Here is a 10,704-nt window from a genome sequence, read left to right as displayed (position 1 = left end):
TGAGTTTTGAATTTATCAGATATAATTCCGCCGATGTGTTCACGAGTATCGTAATCCAGGGAATTTGAAGTCAATGAATATCAAAGTAATACAAATACGGAGTTTTATATAAAAACTATTAACCTATCAGGTGAAACTTTTGAAGAAGATGAAATAAATTTACTAGATAAAGGCTTCAAATATAAAATAAATTCAGATATCACTAAAAAACAATTTGAATGTTTGGCAATCGACACAGAAATTTCTCTGTCTAAAATAAAAAATAACGGCTTACCTAAACAAATAACAGCGGATATCTTGAGAAAAACTTTGAAATCAACCAGTAAAAATAAAAATAAATTCAATATAAAAGAAACGGAAATTTTAAATGATATTAAAGCCAAAATTAAAATAGCGACCTCACAATTACTAAAGCGGATAAGGGGAATTCCGTCGTTATATTAAACAAAATTGATTACTTAAATAAAGTAGAAGCATTCCTAAAACCAGAAGACTTTGAAATCTTAAAAAAAAGACCCAACGGACAAAATTTCAGTAAACGTGCGCAACCTAATAAATAATTGCCAATCAATATTCCCAAATAAATACGCTAGAAGAAGTGCAATGGTGATGAATCCAAGGGCTCCTGCATTATACGGACAACCTAAAATTCACAAGGATAATATCCCCATACGTCCCGTTGTTTCTTTTATAAACGCCCCAACGACAATACTCGCCAAAAAACTTAACTTTCTTTTCAAACAACATACTAAATTCTCCCCAAAACATAGCGTTAAAAATTCTCTCGAACTTGTAAATAAAATAAAAAACATAAATCTACCGCACAATTGCCAGTTCATATCTTTAGACGTAGTCAGCCTCTTTAGCAATATACCTATTCAAGAATGCCTTAAAATCATTGAAGATATTTTAGACGAATCTAATATAAACCCAGTTACTAAAAAAGACTTATTCGATCTATTTAAAATTTGTGTGGAAACCAACTACTTTGAGTTTAACAATAAATTCTATCAACAAAACGACGGATTACCAATGGGATCGCCCCTCAGTCCACTTCTTGCAGAAATATTCATAGATTACATTGAAAAACAAATTTTGAATTCAATCTTTAGCAAACACATCATTTACTATGTTCGTTATGTTGACGACATTTTGGTCTGTTGGAAAGGCACCAACAGACAATTAGATCTTTTTGTCACATTTGCTAACTCCATCAACCGTAAAATCTGCTTTACGGTTGAAAGAGAGTGTAATAATAAAATTAATTTTTTAGACCTAACAATCGGTAGAGAAAATAATAAACATACGTTCGAAATTTTCCGTAAGCCTACGTTTACAGATACGACCATTAATTATAAATCTTTACATCCATGGTCACATAAATTATCTGCCTACCACTCAATGGTACATAGGCTTACTAACATCCCACTCGACAAGAAAGCATACGAGAAGGAAAAAAATACAATCCTAACTATTGCTAAAAATAATGGCTTCAAGGGTAGAGACATCGAAAAAATAATTAATAATAATAAACACAAAAATAACCTTAAATTAATTTACCCAGCGACTAATAATAAGACGAATAATAAATTCGGGTGTTTAGAATTCATCGGACAGACATCTAATAAAATTGCCAAAGTCCTCAAAAAATGTGGCTTAGATATTGCCTTCCGCACAAATAACAGCTTAGGATCATCTCTTAAAAACTCAAAAAGTAAGGTACTCAAATTACAAAATAGTGGCATTTATAAACTCCAGTGTGACGAATGCAACGCTGTTTATGTTGGACAAACGGGTCGGTCCTTTAACACTAGGTTCAAAGAACATATAAGATCTTTTAAAAATAATAATAAAATGCAATCTCAATTTGCCAAACATCTCCTAGATGAAAATCACTCTTTTAATGATAATAATAAACCAACTCCGTTACACGTACAAAATAAAGGCCGTAAACTGAATCTTTTAGAGCAGTTAGAAATTAACAAAAATTCTAATAATCCGAAAGCTATTCTAATTAATGAACAAACCAATATAATTCGTTCACCCCTACTAGATATCTTCAAACCTAGTGCAAATACGAGTGCACATTGAAGTACTTAATTATACTATTAAAATAACCCTATGAGTCATCGTTTGGGAATAACTAACATTAAGACATTCAGTCAAATTTAAACATTTCACTAATTGGGGAAACTTTACTTGGGTAATAACCATCAATAATTTCTAACATTTTTACACCGAAATCAATTAAGAAATCAGTAATTTAAATTAAAATACCTACCTAGAAATAATATAAATGTATCGTCTGTAAGTGGGCTACCCACAGTTTGATAATGCCTTTAGAGGGCGAAACAGCTGTCACGCGTAATAATAATTACTAAACTTACAGAACTTGTTTAAATATAAACTGTTTTTATAAACCCAATAATAATATTATTGTATATATAAAAAAATAAAATAAAAAAATAAAAAGATCTCGATACACTAAATAACTGGTGTATTGTCAATGATACGCACTTAAATGTTGAAAAATGTTACATTTTAAACTTTACAAGAAATAAGGTTATAAAGAATTTTTCCTATGTCTTTAATAATATTATTCTTAAGAAAGTTTCTTCTATAAGACATTTAAGAATTACTCTTGATTCTAAATTCATATTTGATTTACACATTAATGACATTAAGTCCAGATCACTTAAAATTATGGGATTTATTCACAGAATAACTTAACCTTTCAGAGATCTTCAATCAATTCTAACCCTTTACTATGCCTTAATTAGAAGTAAACTTGAATATGGAAGCACTATTTGGAATCCACATTATTGCAAATATGAAAACATTATAGAATCGGTTCAAAAAAAAATGCTTAGACTATTATCTGTCAAATGTGAACTACATGACCATCTTAGATCATACGATGCACGTCGTGAATACTTTAAGATTAATTCACATAAAATAAGAAGGCAATTGACTGACCTAATTTGTTTGCATAAAATTATCCACGGCCAAGTTGATACCTCATGATCTATGTCTTAGCAATATTGAAATAAATGTCCCCAATTCCCATTGTTTAAGACACCATAGCATTTTTCACCTGAATATTTTCAAAAATAATATCGCCTATTTTAGCCCTCTGACCCAAATGTGTCGACTGTATAATAAGATTGAGTGTGCTGAAGTAGAGATTTTCGTCGAAAATTTATAGATTCAGAAAAAAAATCTGCTATTGTTAAAAAATATGTTGCACTGATTGTATTATGTATTACTTGCGTCTCTTACTTTTCTGTAATATTTGTGTTTCAAATATATTTTTAATTTTGAATTTTTATGTTTTATATTTTAATCTTTATTTAGGCAAATGAAAATTAATGTGTCTTATGGCTGAGTAGATTTGGTGATTGTTGTACCTATTTATATATTAACTGAGTTTTATAACTGGATTGTTCTCACGTAAGTGAGATCGTCTGTAAAAACCCAGTATAAATAAATAAACTTACAAATACTGTGAAGACGATGTAAAGACAATTGAAGCCAAATACAAAAGTTTAAAAACTCAGAACAGGAAATCCTGGTAAGGAGGACTGTGAAAAAAAATAGAATTTAAACTTATATTATACTTTATACCTACCATGTACAAACTTTGCAATTGAAACTAATCAGAAAATAAACTTTTTTGCACCATTTGTATATCACTAACCACCCCATATTACGAGCCACTCTCGAGAACGCTACGAACCAGAGTAAAATAATGTATTTTTATGACTGCCGTATTAGAAAAAGTGATGCAGATTATAAAACCTAACATTCGCATGCAAGTGTTGCACACCGAAACGACATGAGAACGAAAATTCAGCCGCGTGTCAAAAGCGATTCATAAAACCTTTGTTAAAGAAATATGTTTTAACGAGGCGCCAGACATTTTAGTGTATGATTTGCCCTTGCAAAGCACTTTCCGCTGTTAAAGAAATATTTATTTTGATTACTTTCAGATGGTTTAAAAAATTAAAACCCAGACAAAAGGTTTTGCAGAAATTTCAATGAAAGGACTTTATCCGAGTAATAAGCATCTCTGATCCCCTCTACACAGGTGACAGCATGCCTAGAATCCAAATAAGGTTGAGGTTTACCAAAAGATGAGAAAGGTCTTTACGTCTTATTCACGTGCTCAACAGTTTGGCTGTGGAACTTTAAAAATATATTTAAATTTTCGCTCTACACAAAAAATCATTGAGGAAAAAAAATCAAAATCTCAGGGCCTATGTCATATTTGAGGATGACGTGTGGAGGGTCTTTTTAGGAAAATGAAGTTCTGGAAAGGAAAAATGTGTGAGGGGTTGGTAGGAATCTGAGAGTCAATGTGTCCATAAGTGACGGACGTATGAATCCATCCCTCCTACTGTGGTGCAAGACGATGAGTCTAGCTGGAGAAGTTATGAGGTCTCCCCCAACCAGTGTCTTCCGATCCGGCCCACCACGCAGCAGGTGGGCAAATACATCCATCGCCCAGACCTAGACAAACCTACATGTAAGTTGTGTGTTTCCTTTCTCCTATAACATGAACAACCTTGAATTATTTGCATGTTTAAAATCACACCCTGCATTAATGCGATCTCAGAACACATCCATTAACAAATGCATTATTATGTATTTATTCCATGATCTTTTTTTCCCAAACAGCATTGTTTATGTATCGACAGTTCAAACGTCAGAGCCTCGAACATATCGGACGCATAGCAAACAAATTTGCAATTATGTTCTAAGGTATGTGGTGAATGTGCGCAATGTTCGGTGAAATTGTGTATTACACCCCTCCGCTGACCATTGGACCGCGTTCAAATTTTCAACGCGAACAATAGCAGCAACCTATTGGCCATGGGAATTGACTATAGTTATACAGCAGCAAACAGAGGTAAACCACCTTTTTTAAAGTTGTAAACATCGACATGATAACGTCTACTTCGATGGTGATGGCTTTAGATATAGGTCACAAAAAATGCAATCTGGGAGAAAGGCAGATATAATTGAATTTTAAATTTGAAATGTGGATTTTAAAAGGTGAGAAGGGACGATTATAATTTTCAAGTGAATCAGAGTGTGAATTGTGGTAATTGGTGCAAACACGGTGTTGGTGAATTTCTCTTTGAATTGATGCGCAGCAGGTTTCTTCAAATTATAATGATAGTTTTGTAATTCTCAACTGGAAGTAGTTTAGCAAACTGGATTCAACCCACTCGAGCATAGTTTTGATAATTCAGTTTTAAGGAAAATTCGGATTTAAAAATCATGTATAAAATTATTTAATGGTCCTTGTGTCTGTTATTTAGAGGATTATGTTTATTTCTATATGTAATGTGTAGGATTTGCTAAGATGTAGGAATAAATAGATAATCATTAAAATTGACGTGGATCTTTTTAACAAAATGTTATTTTGTGGGTTGGATAATTTGAACAAATAAGTACAGATATACACAAAAAAATATATACGACTGAAAACAATTAAATTTTATGTATTTTTAATCAGAAATTTTAGAAAGGAAGATTTCAAGTTCACATCTTCATCCATTAACGTTACTCTTCACCCTCGATATCAAAACCTGAACTGCCCGAAAATCCATCAGCATCATCTTCAACGTAGTTTTTTTTTCAAATTAATTTTATATGTAGATCTTGTGCGTTTTTCGAAATGAGATGTAGTAAAGATTTCAAGTCTTTAAACTTTGGCTCCGGTATTTTTTTGCCATTCGGTCAAAGACGTATTAGCATTTCTAATGTTAGCATGGCAGGAAGACGACCCCTTTTATTTTTTATATCCACTTCAAGTCTTCCTCAAGCGAAGATCTCATAAAAATGGAGAAGGGTTTATCTTTCTGGAGAATTTCTTGAGTTATCAATCATGAAACTTTTTTCAACACACTGTTATTTTTCTATGCACAATATTTTTTCTAGCGTGACAGAGGAGAGAAAATGCGAAGGGTCCATTTTATTGACCGTGATCGTGAATCAGGAAATTTAGCATCACGTGCATATGGTATTCTGGAGTGTATATTCTAGTATGCATCTTCAGTGCAGTATCTATTTGGCCAAAGTCTGTAAACCATATGCATGAGCCTATGTCCCGACTCTAGAAACCGATGGCTGATCGTTTTTTCTGTTGAGTGGTCATTTAGAAAAGTATTGAGCAACAGCACCATCTTTATGTTTCGTTTCTGACCACCCCAACTCTCGCACCAGAAAATAAGATTTTCAGCACTTATTTTTTGTTCATGTATCAAATAAGGCACGACGCCACCTTCTGAGCACCCCTCCTAGCTTGACCTTCTACCCATACAATGCTAAACCTTTTGTCTTCTGAACCAACATGAATCCTCAGATTGCACAACCACAGCTGTCTCTTATGCAAAACAATATTCGCATGATAAACGTTATCGTTTCAACCTCAGGATCACTTTTAACCATGTTCAAGTCACTTTTCATTTTATTTTGCGAATTCCACAAATTGTGGTGATGTTTTATTTGCTCAATAACCAGGATGGTGCATCCACCCTTTGTTGTGGATTTTTTCTTCAACAGCAAAAGTATCACACTTGTTGTACGTATATCTTATTACATGTAATAAGATTGATGGGATTAATAATTTTCTCCGTTGTTTTTAGATTCTGCAATCTGGATTCTGTTGGGATTCCATATTGAGAACTTTCCCTTATTCGTTTATATTACCATATATTATATTCCGGAATTGTGTATCCTGTTCCTTAACCGTTGCCAACTAGGTTCTTATGGTGGCTGCAAAACCAGGAATCCATTTATTATAATAATAATATTTCCACGTCCATTGGAGCTTATCAACGGCCGGCATAGTCCAGTGGTAACGCATTGGACTGCCATTCCGAAGGTCGCGGGTTCGAACCCGGCGTGCGCAAATAAATTTTATTTGATTAATTTGTGTTATTTCACAATTAATTAATTAAAATAATATATAGTATATTTGCGGCACGTTCCAGAGTAGAAGATACTACCAGTATCGCCCTGGTGTAAGACCACCATTCAGAATTGAAACGTTGCTCCAAATGGCTTTAGCCGTGTTTGGTGACTAGATCTGAACAGCCAGGTACTTCCCCACCGTCCTCTTTCCCTTCCCCACTTACCTTCAGCCTCACAACATCCCCCAATTGGGGATGCCATAGTCTCACTGGCTCCAGACGGGAGCAGTTGGGACTCTTGTGAGGTATTCACTATAAAAAAAAAATCACTTTCAACTGCTGCTTATGATGTGTCTTATGAAGTTGGTTATGTCGTAGAAGTTGGTGCAATCCCACACATCCCGTACAGTATACAAATATACGTAAAAAACTTACAAAAAAACCCATAACAAAAAAAAAGTTAATAATCTGTAAAATTTCAGAATGATGGGTTAATAACTTTCTTCGTTGTGTTTCGATGCTGGAATCACGACTCTGGCGGGATTCCATAATGAGGACATTTCTGGAGTTATTTATTATTTTTTTTCTTATTCAATAGGGTTTTTATGAGAGCAACAAAACTAGGAACCCACCTGTTCATGAGCGTGTTGGAAGCACAGCAGTATCTGTGATAATGTACGCGAAGCCTTTCCATGCAACTCTTCATAAAGTTGGCACAATGCTTGCACGTATAAAGTGATATTTATACTGAAAAGGAACATCATCATTTTTATAAAAAAAAACAAAGCCGAAACCTTCCATTGAGCATATGTTCGACTTTATATTCGACATATGTCATCGTCGTCCATAAACTTATTGCTAATGATCTGCTCTAGATACTTGGTTTATTCTACTACTAAATAATGGAGTGGTTCCACAACATATATCATATCATATTAATAGAACTAAGTTACGAATTTGTTCTTGTCTTTGATGCTTACCCCAGTTTGCTTATCCCTGCTAACCAAAAGCTCGGTCACTTTTCGGACAGGATTTTATTAGAGTCTCGGCCGAACCCCGCGGATGGGACCAATCCGTGGTGACGCGACGGGAGCGTGGCAACAGCTATTGTATTTACTCGCGGGACCGTTGCGCTTTTGGATCGAACACAACGCCGCTCAAACACACCGGTCCAGCTGACCAAATCAATAATGCACAGTGGTCTTTCAGCAATAATGAAAGCGTTTCGGAACGTCGGTCAAGGCTTCGTAATGAAGCTGTAATCGTCGAAGTTTGATGTCATCTTTGGGTTGTAAGCCTTTTACAAGATGCTAGAAAGATTTTGTAAAACGTAAGTTTCATTTATTAAATTATTGATTCATATTCTTTGTTGTAACTCATCCATTTCGGCATTCCTTCTCGTAGATTCTAGTTGCTTTTCCTCCATCAAAACTCTGCTGATTATGGATAACATTCTCCATCGTCTAAAACAAACCCTTGAAGTTTTTCGTGCAATTTTAAACGATTTTAAACACTCATCAACTCATTATTTTTCAATAATTCTGTTTTAAGCCATAGTTGTATGTCACAATAGAGCAGTATTTTGTAAATATAGGAATATGTATTACAGTAATTCATTAATCTTAGTTATACGCTACTTGTAATAGGTATATTTAAATTTAAGTGATAGGGAATAATAAGTCAATGTTGTTTATAGTTAAATGTATAAATTAAGTTGTAAAGTGCCCTCGAGGTTATTTTCACACTCAATCTGCGGGAAAAAATATTTTAAAATTATTTTTGACCTTTTGAATTTTTTTTTTTTAATCAAAGGATTCTTTATTTATGTGAATATATGATACACTTTGTATAGGTACACCACTATTTAATCAAAAATGATCAACACGTTTCGAAGCCAATGGTTTCGTCGTCAGGATATACATAATATAATGAAAATTTACAAGTAAGTACCGATAGAAAAAAAATAGAGGTGATAATTAATCATTATTATAAAAAAAATATTTGAAATAAATAAAATTATCATACTAAGATATCTAAATAATATCCTTTTAATTGGTATCAATATAAGTTTAATGCCAAATTAAATTTAAAAGATGGCAATTTTTAATATTTGGATATTAATTATATTTATTTATTTTTCGGAATAAATTTATTGAGTAAAACCTCAAATTGTAATATTTAAATATTGAAGACAATATTAGTGATTTCTAAACGAAAATCTGAAACAGAAAAATCAGAAAAGGAAACGGTCACATCTGGGACTCGAACTTAGGACCCTTGTCTTTCCGGGACAGTGCTCTACCAACTGAGCTAATGGGACCCTATTCCCCTCGGTCACTTTTAACTGTATCATACTTCGAATAAGACCCACTAACATTGTCTTCATTTTTTCACCGCACATTTTTATTGGCAACTATCTTTATGTATGATCGCAACATTTAACCCGAACTAAATGCAATCCAGACAGCGTCTTTTTAGATAAACCTATCTTATTTTTTATTTTTAATGTGTGACATCTGTTGACTTTTCTACAAGTCTAGAATGAATATTTATTTTTCTTATTATTAGGTTTATCTAAAAAGACGCTGTTAACACTATTTCCAATTTATAAAATTTCATAGTTATCTAATTGTAAACCCACTGTATTCGTACGCAATTTTTTTACCCTTTATTTGTTTCAAAAATGTCTTTTGTAAAATCAGAATAATAATAATTATTAAAACACATAAGGTGCTCCTTAACTTTAGTATTAAAATTTAAAAAAAAATTCTTATATAATTTTTTTTTTTTAAAAGAAAGACAAACATTCCCGGGTTACGAATAACCTGACGATATTTGAAAATCTCCTACTACCACCACAGAAAGCGGAAAAATGTTGCTTGTGTTGTGATGGAGGACTTAGCCAGCCGAGGAATTTTTTTTTTTTTTTTTTTTTTTTATTTATTATTGAACATTATAAATGATAACAATATGCAGACTTATAAATAATTTGTTCATTATTATTCTATTTCTCCATAAGTTGAGCTCCAGGAGCTCGTGTTTATGGGAGGAGTCTTTACATTTAGTTCTAATGATTTTTTAAACAATAATCAAAAACTTTTGAAATAAATACAAACATAATATTAACATAGGTACACAAATTAGAAAATTGTTTTTTTAAAGATAATTAAAATAATTCATCTTTTTACAGATTAAGTAAGCGTGAGGAAATTAAGGGTACAATATATCAAGAAAAATAATTGAACACACTACGCCTGGGTGGGACCCAAGCGCGATGTCAACTCGGCCACCGACCGGTCAAAATAAAAGTTAAAATCGTTACAAATTAATTTATAAACCTTCGATTTGTTTGAAGTTTATAAAATATCATATTTTTTAAAATTCTTATAGTAACAGATGCTGACTTATAGCTAGGAGTATTACAATTCTAAACTACCGGTCTAATTGGTTGGTTGGGTTTGTGATTTTTCAATAAGTTATAAATCATTTATTGATTTTTTAATTTTTTTTAAAAGGTTTGGAGTTCTGCAAATTAAACATTTAAAAATAAATGTAGTATTTATATCGTTTTTTAAATATTGCTAATTTATTAAGAATCTCTTCAAATTATTCGTAACAAGCACATAGGATTGCAGGCCTTTAACGAATGAATTAACATGTTTCCTAATAAACTGTCATCAAACTTCGAATGTGTTTTTAATAATTCAGCAATACTCATTTTTCTCCGCACGCAAATTAATGAATTACGTTATTTTCAGTATTAAAAAAAATATAAATATATATA

Source organism: Hesperophylax consimilis, chromosome 16 (genome assembly GCF_061612785.1).
Source record: "Hesperophylax consimilis isolate HC1 chromosome 16, BYU_Hcon_1.0, whole genome shotgun sequence".
In the NCBI taxonomy this organism is placed as follows: Eukaryota; Metazoa; Arthropoda; class Insecta; order Trichoptera; family Limnephilidae; genus Hesperophylax; species Hesperophylax consimilis.
Note: the sequence above shows the minus strand (reverse complement) of the source record.